Source organism: Sminthopsis crassicaudata, chromosome 3 (assembly GCF_048593235.1).
Source record: "Sminthopsis crassicaudata isolate SCR6 chromosome 3, ASM4859323v1, whole genome shotgun sequence".
NCBI classification, from domain to species: Eukaryota; Metazoa; Chordata; class Mammalia; order Dasyuromorphia; family Dasyuridae; genus Sminthopsis; species Sminthopsis crassicaudata.
The window spans coordinates 190,500,390-190,521,467 of NC_133619.1; the positions used below are offsets into that span (position 1 = coordinate 190,500,390).

A 21,078-nucleotide genomic window follows, 5' to 3' on the forward strand; every position below is an offset into this window, starting at 1 on the left:
AAAGGGCCTTGGTTTGAAATCCTAATTCTATTATTTGTTGTTTGTGACCTTAGTCAAAGCACTTATATTCTGTTCCTCACTTTTTTCAAATATAAAATAACAGGCTATCATGTAATTACAATGACTTGCAAGATTCTGAATTCTAAACCTATATCATCCAATGACTCTATGGCACTGCTTTAAATAACTTTAATTTTGACCTTTGCCATCAGAATCATTTATTTTTTGCTATAAGAGTTGCTGGGGATTCAGGCAAAGGTGACATAGACACTACACTCTAGTTATTATTCAATAATAAATAACATAATAATTAAAGATGCAAATAATACTGATTGAAAAACAAAGCTTTTTATTTCTTTTTTTTTTAACCATATAATTGTGCTAATGAAATTTTGTATATATAAAAGATGCTGAGTTTTGTTATCAAAATCATGTCTTGAATTTTCATGAAAGGAGAAACTTCTATTCCAAGTACAACCAATGAAAAAGCATTATCTTGTTCTATTCCCTCTCATTATCTTTCAGGTACCTCCACTATTGCCTATATGCTAATCTCATGAATCAGTATATAAAATCAGCATGATAAAAAAAAAAACCCCAATTTTCTCTGTCTCCATCTGGCTCTATTCAGTCATGAAATAAATTGGGTGGTTTCAAGATAATCTGCATTGCTGAATATTCACATCACTAAATCATTTTCATTCAAATCTGTCCTATGATAGTAATTTTAAATAGGATTTTATGACTCAGAGACAGGTGTGCTTTCACATTCATGGACATTTGAACATAAATGTATGTTCCCCCCTTTTCTCTCTTATCCACTAAGAGGAAACATCAAATGCTCATAAACACATGCAGAACCACAAACAAAAGGCCTTAAAAGACTAAATAGGTCACATCTTATTTCAAACTAGAGCTAAAGGGATAATCATGTAAAGAAACCAAATCTGAGCTATTATAGCAGGAGATCAAAAGAAGAGTGTATTCATAAGGTAACAAAAATAATCCCACTGCTCCTGGGTTGAATTACTGCATGGATATACTTCCTGCTTCCCTATAAGGATTTTATTAGTCTCCCCACCCTGTCAAATGAAAGTACCCAGGGGAAGCTCAAATCCCTAAATTACACTATCAAATGCAGTAAGCCTATAGTAAACTTTAAATATCAGCTAGAGGAGAATTCCTCAGATGATTATTCTGCCTCTCAAGAGAAAATCAATACCAGCCCCCAGGTCCAGGATCCCTGGATCTTCACCAATGCCATGGTCTATTTATTCAGATACAAATCTTATTTAAAATCACTGAGTTTTGCATATTTCAGCATCCACTTTGATCAGTCTCCACTGCATGATTTATTTTCATTATCCTTGCCACCTTTTTAAATTGTATTATATTTTCCCTCAATAAAGCTCTCTTATTTTACTTTCTCTCTGTTGAGTCTTGATTATATAATCTACACATTTTGGGATTCTGAACTTTACTCAATCAGTGCTAAAATTTTTCCTACATCCCTTATCTCATCACTAAAATAACTTTAAAATGCCTTAATGCCCTAAAGGCAATGATAGAATAGTAGATAGAGTGCTTGAATTAGAGTGGAAAAGATTGAGTTCAAATTTTGCCCTAGATATTAATTATTTGCTCTAATTAATTTAATGATCCTTCAAAGTCATCCAACCTCTCTGAGCCATCACTTTCTTCATCTGTAAATTGAGGGGCTTATTGCCTGTAAGGTTCCTTTCAGCTCTAAATCTATGATCCTTTTATCCTTTATTAGGCCATGGAAGTGACTCAGTGTTGCCAATTAGTGGAACAAAATTATGAAAAATTCTAGCAAGCTGAAAAAGCTTGGAATAATTTAGGTAGTGAATTACATGTTATCTTTGGAGGTCCAACAAATTTAGCTAAATTAGCTTTGATACATGCCTATGAATTCACTGGGTTACTCACTAATTCTCTCTCAATGCCTATATTTGCCTATAAATGGATAATTGTGTTTGTCTGTGTTGGAGGAGTTTGTAGGGACATTGGAAACTCATAAAACTATATACTGAGATGAGAAGGGGTTGCCACCTGTATTGGCAAAATAAGGATCCCATGTCAATGCTTTAGTCAAATAAAATCCAAATTAGTCAATTTAGAGTAGTAACCAGATTTCAAGAATTATCTAATTCAATGTCCTTTTTGAAGTAGAGAAAAAGAAGACCTAGAAAAGTTAGCTGAGGTTGAAGTCACACCAGTTAATCACAGGGTGGGAATTAGATTGCAGGGTCATAGTCATATCCAAAAGTTTTGTAAGTCAAAATTTAAAGTGTACATTAAAAGAGGATGAAATAACAATTGGCATAGATTTCCGTGAAACTTTATATACATGGAGGTTTTTTTTTTTTAGAAATATTTATGTATTTTTAATATTCCTTTGGAAAAAAAATTATGTATCAAATTCCTTCCTTCTCTTCAGTCCACTGCGAAGGCAAACAATTTGATCTCATTTATACATGTCATGTTATGTAAAACATATTTTCACAATAGTCATGTTTCAAAAAGTCAAGAAAAATAAAGTAAAAAAAAATTACTTCTCTCTCTTGAGGTAGATACTGGTTTGTTTGTTTGTTTGTTTGTTTGTTTGTTTTTTCATTATAAATCCTTCAGAAGTGTCTTAAATCACTGCATTGGTCAGAGTAGCTAAGTCCCATAGTTGATCATCATTCTAATATTGCTATTACCATGTACAATGTTCTCATGATTCTGCTCATTTCACTTTGTATCAGTTCATATATGTCTTCCCAAGTTTTTTCTGAAACCTTTCTGCTTGTTACATCTTATAACACAATGATATTTATAACAATTACAAACCATAATTTATTCAACTATTCCTAATGTATGGTTATCACTTCTATTCTTTGTGACCACAAAAAGAACCGCTACTGTTTTATATACATGTCTTTTTCTTTTTCTTTGATCTCTTTGAGATACAGACCTAGTAATGTATACATGAGTTTTTAATCTTATCTCCTAATATTTGGACCTCCAGTTGTGACAATTGTTAAATCCCTTTTCTCACCTATATTCAAATAAGATATCTAGGTAGCTATATGTCTTTGTGTGGATTATCCCAGAAGAGTTGGCACTAAACTAAGGGAAACTCTGTATATTGTTTGTATATAGTTGTTTGCATGTTGTCTCTTTCATGAGACTGTGAGCCCCTAGAGAACAGACTGTTTTTTTGGTCTTTCTATCCTCAGTCCTTAGTACCCTGCCGGATACATAATGCTTTCTTAATAAATGTTTCTTGACTAATTGACTCACCTGTAATATAAACCTAATTAAAACTTATACTACTCTTTTACAAGGCTATTCTTAGGAAACTATTTTATAAAACTTAAAGTGCTATGCAAATTAGGGGTATTTTGAATAAGAATCCTGTGTTTTTTCTGTGATTGTATATGAAAGGAATAAGATAATGGTGCAAATTAATAACATAGATTTTAAAAAAATGAGTCATATTGTATTGTTATAACATAAAAATTCAAATCTGAATTATAGGGTGAACTAATAATTAATTTTTGGATCTAAATAAATGTTTTCTATTGTCCAGTTGCTGCATTTTTATAAAAGAAAGCTAAAAGTATCTTTTCCTTAGTTTAATATTCAGTTAAAAATCAAAACAATTATCATGTCTTTTCTTGAAAGAAGTATTAAAGACTATGTATGAAATCTCAAAATGCTTTAATTTTTGACACATACGAGCATGTCTGATTTCTTAATCTGAAAATATTGTGAGGTTAATCAAAATGTGAAGAATTGTTTCTCCTGCCATACAAAAGACAATAGAGAATTATATTCTTATAGTTGTTGGTCAATTCTACTGAAATTTCTATGAAAATTAAACACTATCAGAATTTGTAGATCACAATTGTATAGTTGGAAGGGTCCTTTGTTCTACCCCTTAGTAAATAATTTACTCACTGCTACCCAAGAAGTAAATATCAATGACAGGTTTTGAGTAGAAATCTCAACTTCATTGTGCCATACCATCTTACTTAAAAATAACATTAACATAATTAGTACACATGTCCCTTGGAAATACAGATCAAGCTTGTAAGTGCATATTAATTATACACACACAACACAAACATGTATATGTCAATGGAAGGTTGCATAAGCATTTAGTTGCCCTAAGAAGAATGTGGACACAGGTATCTCCTAAATGGATCTCTAGAACTCTTTTTACATATGCCTCATGTATTTCATCTTTTGTATTTTCCTGAACATTTTTAGTGATCTGAGCAAGAAACATTGATTCTGGATATAAGTATTATACTTCTAATCTACTGCTATTTGAGGTGTGGTGAACAGATATAATTCTAATCCCTGTTAAAGACAGGCTAGGAAAGGAACAAATGCTTAGCTAAAGCTAAAGCTAGGTAGCATTCTTTTCCCACCTTTTCTCACCTCCTCAAACTCTTAAGTCTCTCTTGGAGAAGAGTAAATAAGAGATTAGATATCTATTCATAAGCCAGAGATCTGTTTTTTTTTTTTTTTTTAAGTTTTTCCAACTGTTCACGACAAATGACAATTTTCTTATAATCTGTTCTGAGCCAGACATGATACACCTGGGTATTTGGGGTTGCAGCAAAGAAGATATAAATATATCACAAATCATTTAACAAAATAAAATTTAAAATAGTATGGAAAAGGTATTTAAGAAGGGTGTGATATTAATTTATTTGCTGCCACTCTTCTTCTGGATTAGAACTTAATACTGCTTTGCCATGTAAGGGCTTCTCTTTGGACCATGACCTGAATGGTCATTTGGACCATGACTCTACTATACACTAGAGTCTAGTGATGTCCTGCTCACTCAGAGTCACACACTGCCATGTTCACTTCCATTGCTTTCCTCGGCCATCCAAGCTCTGAAACTCACAGAAACAGCTATTACTGGCTCACCTATGCTTAGAAAAGGAGAAACAAAGTAAAAGAGGTGACCAGAGATTCATTTGTGCTTTAGCTGCCCTTGAGGAATAGCTTCAGTTTCTATGAAGAACATCTGAAAAGCACAGAAGAATGGCCTTATGTTTTTATTTATAGGCCTTAGAAGGTTAAGGATTTTTTTTCCTAGAGTAAAATGCTAAAATACTTTCAGAAAGAGAAATGTCTTCAATTCAAGACCTCACTTCTTAATATACCTATGTAAAATATGTATGTGTATGTGCATATATATACATACAGATATATACATATCTGAATATATCAATATATATAGTACATTTATATGTGTATATGTATCTTCTACAACCATAAAACTGATTTATTTTTATTCTTTGATAAAGAAGATGGAATAATTCTAAGAAGCAAAACAATATCCTCATCCATGTATACTACTGAGTTTGAACATTATGAAAAAAATATTGAAAGATTTAACATTTGCTTGACTGATACAGGTTTGTATTTAGGTTTTGTCTCCATCTTTCATTTTCATCTTCATCTTTTACTGGTTAACTGTTTCCTCTTGTGCTGCTTTAATTAATTTTAATAAATGCTGTGTTTTATTTTTTGTCTCTTTAGTTAGCTCTTTAGTTATCTCCAAGAGAATCCTTTTCCTTCTTATTAAGCTGCAGGCTATTTTTTCCCCATGGGCTTCAACTTATTCTGTTAGAAAATTTAGTTACCCTGGCATGCTGCCAAATAATTAATTACAAAAGTCTGGTGACTAAAACTAACTCAGCCAACAGAAGTTTCTTTTTTTTTTAATTAAAGCTTTTTGTTTTTTAAAACATATGCATGGATAATATTTTGACATTAACCCTTGCAAAATGTGTTCCAATTTCTGCCCCTTTCCCTTTCCCCTCCCCTAGATGGCAAGTAGTCCAATAGATGTTGAATATGGTAAAAAATATATGTTAAGTCCAATATATGCATACATATTTATACAATTATCTTGTTGCACAAGAAAAATCAAATCAAATTGGAAAAAAATGAGAAAAAAATAAAATGCAAGCAGACAACAATACAAAGAGTGAAAATGCTATGTTGTGATACACACTCAATTCCCACAGTTCTCCCTCTGGTATAAATGGCTCTCTTCATTACAAAATCATTGGAATTGGTCTAAATCATCCCATTGTTGAAGAGAGCAACATGCATCAGAATTGATCATTATATAATTTGTTGTCTCCATATACAATGACCTAGTTCTTCTCCTTTCATTTAGCATCAATTCATGTAGTCTCTCCAGGCCTCTCTGAAATCATCCTGCTGATTGTTTCTTATAGAACAATAATATTCCATAACATAATATTACAGAATAATAATATTCCATAATATTCATATACCATTCTCCAAGTGATAAATATCCACTCAGTTTCCAGTTTCTTGCCACTACAAAAATGTCTGCCACAAACATTTTTGCACATGTGGATCCCTTTTCTTCCTTTAAGATCTTTTTGGGATATAAGCAGAAACATTGCTGGATCAAAGAGTATGCACAGCTTGATAGCCCTTTGGACATAGTTGTAGCGAGCTGTCGTCTCCAGAAGCTGCCGGATCACTCTCTGGGAAGAGATCTGCTGTGTCTTCTACTCAAATCTCTCAGACAGATTCTTCTTCCTGTAACGAACCGTTGTCTCCAGGTAGTTGCTGTTAACTCTTGTCCTTAGAAGTGACTTCCCTTCCTGCAGAGAGCTCCGTCAAGCCTGATGCAATGCAGAGTCTTTCTCTTGAATCCTGGCTCTGAATCTCCTCCAGCTCTTATCCTTCTCCAGGCCGATCTGCTCTCTGCGCCCAGTGCTGTCTCTTTTATCCTCCCAGAGAATGGGTGTGGGATAATGCAAGGGCTTCTGGGAAGAACCACCCCAGCCAATGAGCTTGCCCCCTCTATCAAGTCAACCTGAGTTCTCACCTTGTAATTGTCCAGAAAACCTGAATTCTCACCTTGTCACTATCCAGACAACCTCAGTTCTCACTTAGTAATCCTAACACATAGTTCCAAATTTCTCTCCAGAATGGTTGGATCAGTTCACAATTCCACCAACAATATGTTAGTGACCCAGCTTTTCCCACATCCCCTCCAACATTCATCATTATCTTTTCCTGTCATCTTAGCCAATCTGAGAGAGTGGTATCTCAAAATTGTCTTAATCTGCATTTCTCTGATCAATAATGATTTAGAGCACCTTTTCATATGACTAGATATGGTTTCAATTTCATCTGAAAATTCTCTGTTCATATCCTTTGACCATTTATAAATGGAAAATAGCTTGAATTCTGAAATAAATTTGAGTCAATTCTATATATATATATTTTATTAGAATTCCTGAATGTAAAAATGTTTTCCCAGTTTATTGCTTTCCTCTAATCTTATCTGCATTAGTTTTGTTTGTACAAAACTTTTTTAACTTAATATAATCAAAATTATCTATTTCCAATAGAAGTTTCAAGGCTGCTTTGAGACAACAGGAAGTTTGTTGCTGAAGAAATATCTGGTGAAGGAATTTTCTGAGTCTCAAGGCCTCCATCTGAATAGTATCTTACCCTCACATCCAGAATATATCAAAGGCTTACTTTGCTCTCCCATCAAATGTCACCCTATGTTAGATACCACAGTGGATAGAACATTAAGTCTGAAATTATGAAGATGTGAGTTCAAAATAGGTCTCAGACACTCAGATGCTGTATAACTTACTTGCCCTCAGTTTGCCTTAGTTTAATCAACTGTAAAATGGGGATAATAATAGCACCTACTTTCCAGTGTTGCTGTGAATATCAAATGAAACCTTTGTGAAGTGGCAGGCACAATTCCTGCCATATTGTGAATGCATTAATAACTTTGTTTTCTTCTTTCTTTTCTCCCTTTTTAATTACCAAACAAACTACATTTTTACAAATTTACAAATTTAAATTTGTAAAGCATGGCAATATATTTAGAGTAAAGAAATCATCATAACATGGCCCCATGAGATAAGTGGCTGAAACATTGACATCCAAAATAAATTTTAACAAGTCAAAGTTTTTAGTGCTTCTTTATATATGAAATGATGTTAACAAGTCTTAGGGAAATAAAATATAAATAAGCTCCAGAGAAATAAAACATGATGATGTCACCACAATAAGGTACCATTGGCAGTTTATGGTCATAGATATATCACTTTAACTTTTCTCTATTCATTTTCACATGGAAAACAACCTAATTCCACATTGGAAAATAGAGGCTATGTATATGTTAGCACTGTAAAAAGTAATCAGATGCAATCAGGAAGGAGGCAGTATGGTATACCATAAAGAGAAATGAATTTGTAGTCATAGGAGCTGAGTTCAACTTGAGTCTCTGCCTGCTATTTAGGACTTGTAGGATCTGTGACAAGTGATAATTTTCTAGCACTATTAATTGTCAAATGAAAGAGTTCTATTATATAATTTCAAAATGTTCTTCCTACTCTAAATCTAATGCAAAGGGGAAAAAAAAGTATACCAAATACAATGCATACCTATGAGTTCACAATTAACATTGTCAGTCTAAACAGAAAAAGGAAAAATGATAGCATGTTTTCCCCATCATATTTAAAACAATAGCTATTGTATAGGTGTAGCTATAAAAAGTCCTTTCAGAAATTGGTTTAATCCATCAAATGTAGACTAGTTTCATTTGGGGGTCAACTTTGATTGACTGATTCTATTGTGATTTGTGAAAGAAGTTTCATGTTCTTGTTATCTAAGTTTATCAGCTATATTTTAACAACAGACAGAAAGATACAGTTCCCAGTTAATAGAACTTTCAAGATCTAGGTTTCCTTCAGGTATCTGGTCTGCTTAAATAAATCACTATGAAATGGTGCTTTAAAGATTCTTAGGCCCAAACCTTTTTAGCTTGATGATCACTGAAATTTAACAATTCCTCAAAATATTTTAAATGTGATTTTATTAATGAGATATAAAATTATAATATTTTAATAAGAATTATGGTTCAAATTTCTTCTATGAGAGTCTTGTGTGTGGAGAACCAGATCATATCCCCCTTTGGGGTACAGTCTGTTTTTCGTCTCCTCAGGGTTAACTCCAATGCTATATAAACTATTTGAAAAAATAATAGGGATTGAAGGAGTCCTGCCAAATTCCTTTTATGACACAGACATGGTACTGATACCTAAACCAGGTAGGTTGAAAACAGAGAAAGAAAATTATAGACCAATCTCCCTAATGAATATTGATGCTAAAATCTTAAATAAAATATTAGCAAAAAGATTACAGAAAATCATTCCAAGGGTAATACAATATGACCAAGTAGGATTTATACCAGGAATGCAGGGCTGGTTCAACATTAGGAAAACTATTAACATAATTGACTATATCAAATTAAGACAGCTCTGAGATACCACTACACACTCGTCAGATTGGCTAAGATGACAGGAAAAAAGAATGATGAATGTTGGAGGGGATGCAGGAAAACTGGGACACTGATGCATTGGTGGTGGAGTTGTGAATGAATCCAAACATTCTGGTGAGCAATCTGGAATTATGCCCCAAAAGTTATCAATCTGTGCACATCCTTTGATCCAGCAGTATTACTTTGTGGCAGCCCTTTTTGTGTGGCTAGAAATTGGAAAATGAATGGATGCCCATCAATTGGAGAATGATTGGGTAAATTATGGTATGAATGTTATGGAATATTATTGCTTTGTAAGAAATGACCAGTAGGATGAATACAGAGAGGCTTGGAAAGACTTACATGAACTGATGCTGAGTGAAATGAGCAGAACCAGGAGATCAGCAACTTAGATCCTCAGGCCTGGCTCAGTAACAGAGCAAACCAATAGGTCAGTCCCCAGTCCCAGTTCAGAAGGCAAATTCTGGGAAACCAGGCTGTTTCCTGAAAAGAGCATGTAGAACTACCTATCAAATAAATAAAAATTATTGATCTACCTGAAGGTCATGTCCAAAAAAAAAAAAAAAAAAAAAAAAAAAAAAAAAGCCTTGATAGCCTTCTTCAAGAGATCATCAAGGAAAACTGCTCCAATGTTCTAGAAACAATGGGGGAAACAGCTGTCAAAACAATCCATTGATCACATTCAGATAGACACTCCACAAGGAAAACCCCAAGGAATATTGTTGCAAAACTCCAGAACTACAATCTCAAGGAAAAAATACTATAAGCTGCCAGATAAAACCAATTCAAATAACAAGGAGCAACAGTCAGGATTACTGATAATCTGATACACCTAGAAGAAAAGATTGGAGGGCCTGGAACACCATATTCTGGAAGGCAAAGGAGCTGGGTTTAAACTGAGAATTAACTATCCAACAAGACTGAACATTATCTTTCAAGGGAGGAGATGGAGCTTCAATGAAATAAAAAAGACTTTCAATCATTTCTATTGAAAAAAAAAAAACCCAGAACTACACAGAAAATTTGGTCTTCAAACACAGGACTCAAGAGAAGCATAGAAAGGCAAACAGGGAAAAATTATATTTGATAAAGGTCCAAGAAAAGCTAGACTAAAAACCAGTTGGAAATTAGATAATCTAATTATAAAAAATGAGTAGGTTAAACAACAAATCACAGAAACAATCCATAATATAATCCAAGAGAACGACAATAAGACAACATACTAAAACCTATGGGATGCAGTTAAAGCACTTCTTAACATAAACTTTATCTTTTAATAGCTACATGAATAAAATAGAGAAAGAAGAGATCGATGAATTAGGCATACAACTTAAAAAGCTAGAAAAAGAACAAATTAACCCTCCCAATAAAATACCAAATTAGAAATTTTGAAATTCAGAGAAGAGATTAATAAAATTGAAACTAAGAAAACTATTCAACTAATTAATAAAATTAAGAGTTATTTTTATGAAAAAAAATAGATAAATATTTGGTTAATTTGGTTAGAAAAAGGAGAGAAAAAACAAAATACCAACATCAAAAATGAAAAGGGTGAACAAATGAAAAAGAAATTAAAGCAATAATCAAGAATTATTTTGTTCAACTGCATGGCAGCAAATCTGACAATGCATTTTTACAAATTAATATTTACAAAAAATATAAAGTGCCCAGATTAACAGAAAAGGAAATAAATTACCTAAATAATCCCATTTTAGAAAAATAAATTAAACAAGTCATTAATGAAGTCCCTAAGAAAAAAATCTTCAGGGACAGAGGGATTTACAAGTGAATTCTACCAACCATTTATAGAACAATTAATTCCAATACTATGTAAACTATTTGGAAAAATAAAGAAAATTTCCTGCCAAATTCTTTTTATGACACAAATATGGATTTGACACCTAAACCAGTAAGAGCCAAAATAAAGAAAGAAAATTACAGACCAATCTCTCTACTGAATATTCTACAAAAATTTTAAACAAAATATTAGCAATGAGATAACAGCAACTTATCTGCAGGATTATACACTATATATACAGGGGATTTATGCTAGAAATGCAGGGTTGGTTCAATATCAGGAAAACTATTACCATAATTGACCCTATCAATAAGTTATATTGTTATGTATATGTTAGGCATAACCAGCTACACCCAGCGAAAGAACTCTAGGAGATAATTATGAACCACTACATAGAATTCCCAATCCCTCTATTTTTGTTCACCTGCATTTTTTATTTTCTTCACAGGCTAATTGTATACTATTTCAAAGCCCAATTCTTTTTGTACAGCAAAACAACTGTTTGGACATGTATATATATATATATATATATATATATATATATATATATATATATATATATATATACATATATATATATATATGTATATATATATATATATATATATATATATATATATATATATATATTGTATTTAATTTATACTTTAACATATTTAACATGTATTGGTCAACCTGCCATCTGACGGGGGGGGGGAAAGGAGGGGGAAATTAGAACAAAAGTTTTGGCAATTGTCAATGTTGTAAAATTACCCATGCGTATATCTGGTAAATAAAAACTATTATTCAAAAAGAAAAAAAAAAAGATCATGCTGTATAAGAAAAATCATATCAAAAAGAAAAAAAAAATGAGAAAGAAAACAAAATGCAAAAAAGTGAAAATATTATTGTAATCCACACTCAATTCCCATAGTCCTCTCTCTAGGTGCAGATGGCTCTTTTCATCACAAGACCGTTGTAAGTGGTCACTTTGTTTTTGAAAAGATCCATGTCTATCAGAATTAATCATCTTAAATGTTCTCTTGGTTCTACTCACTTCACTTAGCAACAGTTCATGTAAGTCTTTTCAGGTTTCTCTGAAATTATCCTGCTGATCATTTCTTATAGAACAATAATATTCCATAACATTCATATACCATAACTTATTCAGTCATTCTCCAACTGATGGGCATCCAATCAGTTTCCAGTTTCTTGACACTACAAAAGAGCTGCTATAAACATTTTTGCATATATAGGTCCTTTTTCTTTTTTTTTATGACATGATATCTTTTACTCAACTTTCTCCTTAGTAACTTCTTTTTCATCTTCCTCATTCTCTGTCATTACTACGTGTTTTTTCATTGTCCTTGATAAAATTTCCAATTAGTGCTTCCCTTTCAGAACAATGTATATACTCCTCCATATACCTGGTTTTTAAGTTATCATGGAGCATAAACTTGTTCAATGAATTATCTATTTTTGCATTATATTATATTCTATTCAATATAAAAAGGATGGGGGTGGATAAATGAAAGTAAAAGACATGGAGGTAAAAATACACAGGAGAAAGGAAACAGAAATGCATAATTTACATGTATATTATATAAATATATAGACACACATATGCATATATACATGAGATATATATTATTTTACATAATAAAATGTTATATTAATATAATTAATTTGAATGTTCTGTCTTATTTTTTACATATTAATTTAAACATAAAAATATGAAACACTCAATAGTGGTTACTTTTTATATTTTTAGTTTCTTCTTATCATTTTTCCACTAATATATATACCACTATCATTACTCTTTTAAAAATAGTATTCTATGATTTCTTGAGGTATGTTGAAGATACAGAATAGCTGAAAGCAGAATCAGAAAATGAGCTTCTTGCTCTAGAGAACAATGATAATCTGAGGAACAATGTTTGATATGAGCTGATGAGCCCATAATAGAGGCCATGAAATCAGTTGACAGAATGCATGATGAGAAGAAAAAGACTCATATTAGGTCAGGGATAATACTCTTTGCTTTCCTACCTCAAAATGTATGCAAAAAACCAATATGCTATAAAGGATAAAGTACTAGATTTCAGGTGAAAAATACTTAGATTCAAATCTTGCTTCTGATATTTGCTAGCTGTGGGACTATGAACAAGTCATTTAATCTTTTCTAACCTTAGGTTCTTTAACTGTAAAATGGGTATAAAAACAGATATATAGCAATATTGTATGGATCACATTAATGCATGTAAAATACTTCATAAACTTAGGAGGGCTAGGAAAATTATTATATCTTATGAGCAGATGCAAATTTTAGTAGGCCAGATAGATGTTTTCTGTATCCTTTGAAGTCATTGGTTATTCTTTTTATTTTGTACATGGTAATGATGTCTTTAAGGTCAAGTCATGTGTCTAGAGGCAGTGTTGCCAAGAATAGAGAACAGCCTTTAAGTAAATAAAACCTGGGTTGAAGTTCTGGTTCTAACACAATTGACTGTGTGACCTGTTCACATCATGTAATTTCCCAATACTCAGGACTTCCCACAATTTTAAAGCAGATTTATATTTGTATATAAAACTTCAACTGAAGTTCTTTTCACTACAGGGATGAACAAAATCAAAAGAAAAATTAAACCATGAACATAGAGAGCTGGATAAGGACTTAGAAACTGTAGCTAATTATTGTCCTAAAGCATCAGACTAATCAATATAATATTCTTTATTTAAATATACTTCTGTCTTGCCCTCTAGAGATACTACAAGTATTTGAATAAAAGGCAGACTGTAAAACTAATGCAATTAGATCCACAGATCTAATTATTGTCTGCCTATCATGCTAGTTTTAAATTAACCTTCCAATATTATTTTAAGTAGATAAAATATGATTATAATCAGGTACATTTTTGAGATACAATTGTTTGAATATATATATATATATATGTATGTATGTATGTATGTATGTATGTATGAGTCTGTGTGGTTTGGTGTGTTTTATGCACTCTGGATATTGCAATTTTCATGCTGAATTATTTGTGAAATTCTAATTTCTAAATCTAATATCCCAATACTCTTGCATTGCTTAGAAGTAATATATTTTAAAATAATTTTATTGTTTCCATCAAAATCCTACCGATATCATTATGATATGGAAGCAACTTTGAATTATTGAAAGATAAATTACATAAAAAGTTTTGATAATTCCTATCAAGATACGAAATTTCAGGTATGACAGCAACAACTCACTGTATGTCAAATGGCTGAGTATAAAAGTAACCTGGATGAATTTGGAAACTCATCTAATTTGGTCACCAGGTGATGAATTTATCTGGTCATAGTGACTCATCAAACTATTTCCTGAGGTACAGAAGTATTTGGTAAAAGTTTGTTGTTGATTGCAGACTCATGGCATTTGGAGCAAGAAGGAATCTTAAAAATCATCCCAAATAACAACATTTCACTTTATTTTTTTTCATTAAACATTTATTAGTGTTTGAATTTTTTATCACATACATTTACAGATTAAAGAGAGGTCTCTTAAAATAAAGTAAAACATGTAAGCAAAACTAACAATAAAACGACTTCCCCTCTAAGTGCATATAGTAGACTGACCATCTTTTTCTCCTAATAACAAAAAAAAAAAGAAAGAAAACAAATTCTTTTAGCAATATATATCTGCATGCAAAATAGATTCATTCAATGGTGTTACTAAAAATATGTATGTCTCACTGTGCACTATAATATAAATTGATGACCTCTCTACAGATTTCAATATTGGTCCACTATTAGAATTCTTACAAGGTGCTAAGACAGTGGAATTCATAGAGACAATGGTTGTTTATCAGGATGCTTAACATTTCTCTAGATGTACTTAGTTCTTAGTAGAGTTCCACAAAATTCACACCTTTAAGAGAGCATATATAAGCTAGGAGCCTCAACCAGGATTGACTCCAGGAGATGCACAAGCCAGGATTCAGTTGAGATTCACAAACCAGAGAAGCTCTTAAGCTCTTGGAACAAAGACTACAGAAGGCTTCTAAGAAAAACTAGCTGAGCCCCATGTGAAGAAGACTTTGAAGGAAAAAAATAAAGGATTTGGACTTTAACTCCTGGCTGCATTTGGGATGATTACACTGAACTGAAAGGAAGGCTGCTTCCAGAAGCCCCCCAAGAACCTTGCTCCCAGAGAACATTACATTTTAAAGAAGAATATTACAATCCACTGGCATCATGAATGTCCATTGTTCTTACAGTTGTCACTTTTTCATTTTTATAATGTAATCATTACTGTATAAATTGTTCTCTTGTTTCTGGTTATTTAATTCTTCATTAGTTTATATAAGTTCTCAAAATTATCCATTTTTATAATATTCATGATATGATTGATTAGTTGTTAGGCACTCTTTTAAATTCTGGAGTTTTTTGCTACTACAAAAAGAAATACTATAAATGCATATAAATAAGTTTTTGCTTTTTTCTTTTACCTCTTTTAATAGGAATATTGACTTTCTCCCTCCTCCCCACCTCAATAGTTTGATACTCTTGCTTCTATCACAACTACTTAAGACCTGAATTTGTTGAAGGTATACCTATAAAGGCCACAGATCCTTAAATTAATAAAGTAAGGAAATTATTTTAAATAATTCTATGCAGGTTAGTTGTGACTTACATTTATAGGAAATTGATAAACCAGTAATTTGATCTAAAAAATCAAATCTAACATAAAAACATTACAGTTTACTCAATTTCTGATAAATAGAATTATATTTTATAAATGTTTGATTTGTTCACTTAGGCATTTCCAATGAAAAAAATGACAGATCATTATTTTTTTCCTTTTCCCCTAAGAATCATGGGATAATAGGATTCACTTTCCTAAAATTTATCTCCCCTTAGTTTTATGTTTTACTTTTTTCTACCCAGATAGAGCCAAGAGGAGGAAGACTACTTGACTTATAGCAGCTTGCAGACAGTCAACATGAATAATATAATGAGCACTAGATCAGTACTCCCTTACATTTGCTTATGTTTTATTAAACCTCACATTGTATGCACAGGGCCATTGCTGACAGTGTCTACTGTAGCAATGAATTCAGTCTCTAAGCTTCTGAATATTTGCCAATATGATTTGCAGCTTGTACATGGCAGATATAATTGGCAAAAATAAATGAAGAATTTCCTTCTTCTTAATAGGCAGCTTTCCAGATGTAGGATAAAAATAACTTCAAGACATTAACTGGCATAAAAAGCGCTATTGTGTCCTTCGTATAACTTTCATTACGAAAATGCAAATTTTCTCTCAACCTGAAGAGATTTCTAGCTACCCAGAAAAATTTATTAACTACTAATAATCCTTTTCATACTGTGTCAATATGTAATATTTTCCAATCAGTTTAGCTACTATGTGGATAAAGCCTTCCCATACATTCATATATTCACATATATAAAGAATCTATAAATTATATTAATTATTGATTGCTATTTATGTAACCTAAATACAAAAATTACAGAGCTTTGCTCACCAAAGGTGCCTTCTTGACATTTAGCTTACATCTCAAATCCCAAATCCTCCACAAATAAAGGATGCCTACAGAATAAATTCATAATTTTCTATAATTTTGCTTCATATATATGTTTTCAATTCTGAAAGTAGGCCTTTGATATTTCACATAAAAATCTACTTTACAGTTATTGACAGAAAAAATGTGTATACAGAAACTATTATTGGCAATAATATATCATGCATAAGCTTTAACTAGAACAAGGGAAGGAAATTAGAGGAAATATTTAATTAAAAGTGAGTCCAAATAGAAATTGTAGAAGGGATACAGATTATTCCCATTCATTTTTATCTTAAAAATTAGGAAAGTTAAATAAGATATATCATAAAATGAATTTTTGAAAGAACAAAAGATGGCATTTTTAATAGTTTGATCTGCCTAAATAGTAAGAAACTGATTCAAGAAAACTGGGGAGAAGAATTTATGAATCTTTACCTATTAAAATAATATATTCAGGGGCAGCTAGGTGGTGCAGTGGATAGTGTTGCCCTGAATTCAGGAAAACCTGAGTTCAAATCTGGTCTTAGACACTTAACACTTCCTGGCTGTGTGAATCTGGGCAAGTCAGTTAACTCCAATTGCCTTAGCAAATATGTATATAAACAGATAAAATGATGGAAATATCAAGAAAAGTGAAATATCATGTACAAACAATGAAAGATGAATAGAGTAAGGAAGAAAGGATAGAATCTAAATGAATATTGTGTAAGGTAAAAATGTAGACAATAAAAAGAGCAAGAAACTTCATGAATTAACCAAAACATGGCTTTGATGTAAATTTTAGAAAAATAATCTTAAGTTAACAAGTATTTAAGCTCATGTAGATGGTAAAGATCATCATTTAGTGTCAGGATAACTGACAATCTTTTAGATATCCTAAAAAAGAAGCTATAGTTTCACTATTGGGGAGGGAAAATGAGCAAGAACTTCAGTACCACATATGTAATAGTAATGTATATAATAAAAGTAGCTTGTCTTATTTTCCAGCAGAGACTTAATTGAATAAGGCAAATGAAATTTTGACATAGGATGCTCACAGGGGAGCAAAGTTGTACATCTTATCCTTAATTTCATAACTTACCTTATGGTCCTCTAGCAGCACTTTTGGTTTGCCATCCTTAGTGTTCCATTAATGTAGAGATTCATCTTACTCTCAAACCCCAAAGAGTCACAGTTTTCTTCTTCATGTCTAAATGCATCTATAGTAGCTTTGTTCTCTGCACTATGGTTATATTTTTTTAACCTCAGCTTTTGTGAGTGTATTTTTCCTCTTTTTCAACTATTAGAAAATTAAGATTTTAAAGTTGCAGATTTATCAAAAGATAAATTTATAGAAAACAAAGACTTCAGAATTTCATCTTTGATGGTCCAGAGAGATAGTATTTAAAACTGTTTGACTACATCTTTAAGAATTGGTAGACAAAAGGAGATAGATATAAGAACATAAAATTTCTCTGAACTGTTTTCAAGAAAACTAAATGGAGTTTAGATTTGAGTAATTGCTTCCTTTTTTTTTTTAAACTAATGTTCCACATTAAATATTTCACAATTACTTCTTACATAGGTTGTGATCCTTTGAGTTAATTATACATTCTTTTCTCTTAAATGTGATTTTGCTTGAAAAAAAGATGTTTATTTCTTTGAAAAATTACTGATAAAAATAAAAATTTACTAATATCTATATATTATGTAAGCAAAAAGGTCTTATTTCATGAAAATTTATAATTGTACAATCTGACAAATTTTCTAGGTGCTCATTTTAAAACTTATGAAATGTTTGAGTTTATTTTTAAAGGTAGAGAAAAATATCAAATAGATGTTTTTCAAAGTTCTTAAAAACCACAGAGTATATTTAATTATTGAAAGAAAACAAATCTTGATCTATTTACTAGTATGGGAAAAAAGGCATCTCTATAATAGTCTCCTAGCTAACTATACTTGCAAGACTAAAGTTCACAAAATAATACTTTTATCATGCCAATATTCTAATCAAGAATCTGAAATGATATCCATTTATCTATGATATCAAGCCCAAAATTCTTCCCTCGATTTCACACAGGCAGAAAGTATTTGAGATCAGATTTGAACTCAGGAAGATGAATGTTTTTGACTCTAGGTTCAGTGCTTTATCTACTACCTGCCCCAAGAGAAGAGTCTATTTATTTTAACCTGTGATTCTTATCCTTACAGTAAGATTCTTAAGTAAGATTCTTACCCTTACAGTCCTTACATAAATATTCAATGGAGGATTCACTCAAAAGGGTGAAAGCCTTTTCTTGTCCTCTTAGTATGTATATCTTGGGATAAATCACTTTTAATATTTTTGAGCCTATTGCTCAGTGTAAAATGGTAGTCTTGGATTGGATAAACACAAAAGCCCTTTTAATTCTAAATATTTATGAAAACCAATGCAATATTATGTCCCCTTTTTTGCTACATGTCCAAATTCATCTCCTTTTCTAGTAATACATAGAACATGATATAATCCTGGAATTTCAGAGTTGGAAAGGATGCCCAAAGATTATTTAGTGTAAATGACACCTGAAAAAGAATCTCCTTTATTTAATATACCTAAGAAAGACTATTGAAGAGCTCTAGTGACAGAAAATATGTTATTTTTCAGGTCCCCCATTTCATTTTTGGGTAGGTCTAATTATGATGAGGTTTTTCTTTATATGGAGGCTAAACCTCATTTTCTATATCTTCTATCTATACTCTTCCTACTTTTACTTTCCTAGGCCAAGTAGTCCATGTGTAATTTCTATTTAACTTTTTTCAAATACTTGAAGACAACTCTTATGTTCCTGTCTTATTTTTTCCAGTCAACCCATAATAAGTTAGTCCTCCAGTCTTTCCTCTTGTGACATGATATCCTAGTTCTTTCATCATATGATCATCATCCTCTATAAACAATCCAACTGGTGAATGTCTTTCCTGAAATGTAGCACTCTGAAGTAAATACAATGATCTAGATGAAGGCTCAATAAGGAAAATAGAGGGACGGTCTCCTTCCTTGTAACCTAAAATCACTGTAAAATGTCACAGCTTCCATATCATACTGTTCTGGTTAGCAGATAACATCAAGTGAGTTATAAATTTTTGGAATACTGAAAAGCTTTTATATGAGACCCATAATCACTCAGAAGTGTTGGCTTAATAATCCATACAAGAAAAATCAAATGGGCGAAGAATATCTATTATCTTTAGATAATTCATATATACATATGTATATAATACATGTCTTATTCAGATATTGAAAACGAACAATGAATTGGACCTAACTGAATAAAAGAAGAGGGCAAAACTACATTCTTTAAATGATCTCAGACTTCATTCTGAAACAGAAGGTAATATTTTGAACAATGCTTTCCTGGTGATGTATAAATCATGAAATATTGGAATCTCCAGGATCACACAAAAGTGAGCTACCTGACAGACATGAGCAGACTACAAGCCCATTATAAATTAGGGATTAGGAGAAGCAGTTAATATGAAGGATATCATCAAACTCCCCTGCAGAGGTGGATAATCACTTAGTGAAAGTGAAGGGTGGCAAATATTTAGCCTTATTCTCTATTTTGTATGCATGTTAAATGAAAAGAAAGAAATACATACTGTAGACTCTTGTAGTGAATTATGAAAGGACACTGAAAGGGATAAAATATGATAGTTAAGTATAGATGCTTTATCATCATCTTTATCCATATTCATAATATCATTAATTAATTGTACTATGAAAATATTGACTCACTTAAATTTAAAATCTGCAAAAACCTACAGTAGTAACAAGGATGATTTGGCTAAGATGGTTCTCATAGGAAGCTTTCTTCCAGCTTCTTCTGTTTTTGCTGCTTTGTGACATAATAGTGCTCAAAATCTGCCATCTTCTATGAAATTTTGTGAGCTTGTACTAAATACTAGAATAGTTCTTGGCTATCATATATCTCTAATTAGTGAGGAAATCATGTCATTTGAGACAATTTATGGAAATTTTTTACCTCACAACTGTGGCAACTGTATTTCCTAAAATTTTCTTTAAAAAGATCATTAATAATAATCTGATTCAATATTTTTAATTGTGTCAATATCCCATCTAACAGAATTAAAAACTTGTTTTAACAGGTTGAAACATGCAGTGTTTTGTGAATAAACATTCAAAAACTTTTCTATAAACCAAATATCATTCTTGTACCTCCATTACTCAATGTTTGGTACATGGCAAGTACTTAATAAGTACATTTGATTATTTCACTTATTCTTCATTCATTCAACAAATTCTGAAATGACTTAATGTTGTGAATAAGCCATTATCTGCCCGATAAGACATGGTTATTTCAATTTGGTTA

The 21,078-nt window shown here is 31.6% G+C and overlaps 1 protein-coding gene and 1 long non-coding RNA gene across 3 annotated transcripts in view; both read right to left on the bottom strand.

Moving 5' to 3' along the window:
* The window catches only part of LOC141560943 (endogenous retrovirus group K member 5 Gag polyprotein-like), a 139,268-nt gene that overhangs the window by 39,828 nt on the left and 78,362 nt on the right, over positions 1–21,078 (bottom strand). The window lies entirely within an intron of this gene.
* LOC141560942 (uncharacterized) lies at positions 2,332–9,922 on the bottom strand. The gene is made up of 2 exons (XR_012487912.1): positions 4,838–9,922; positions 2,332–4,803 (listed from the first exon to the last, which is right to left on the bottom strand). It is a non-coding gene; the product is annotated as an uncharacterized LOC141560942 (long non-coding RNA).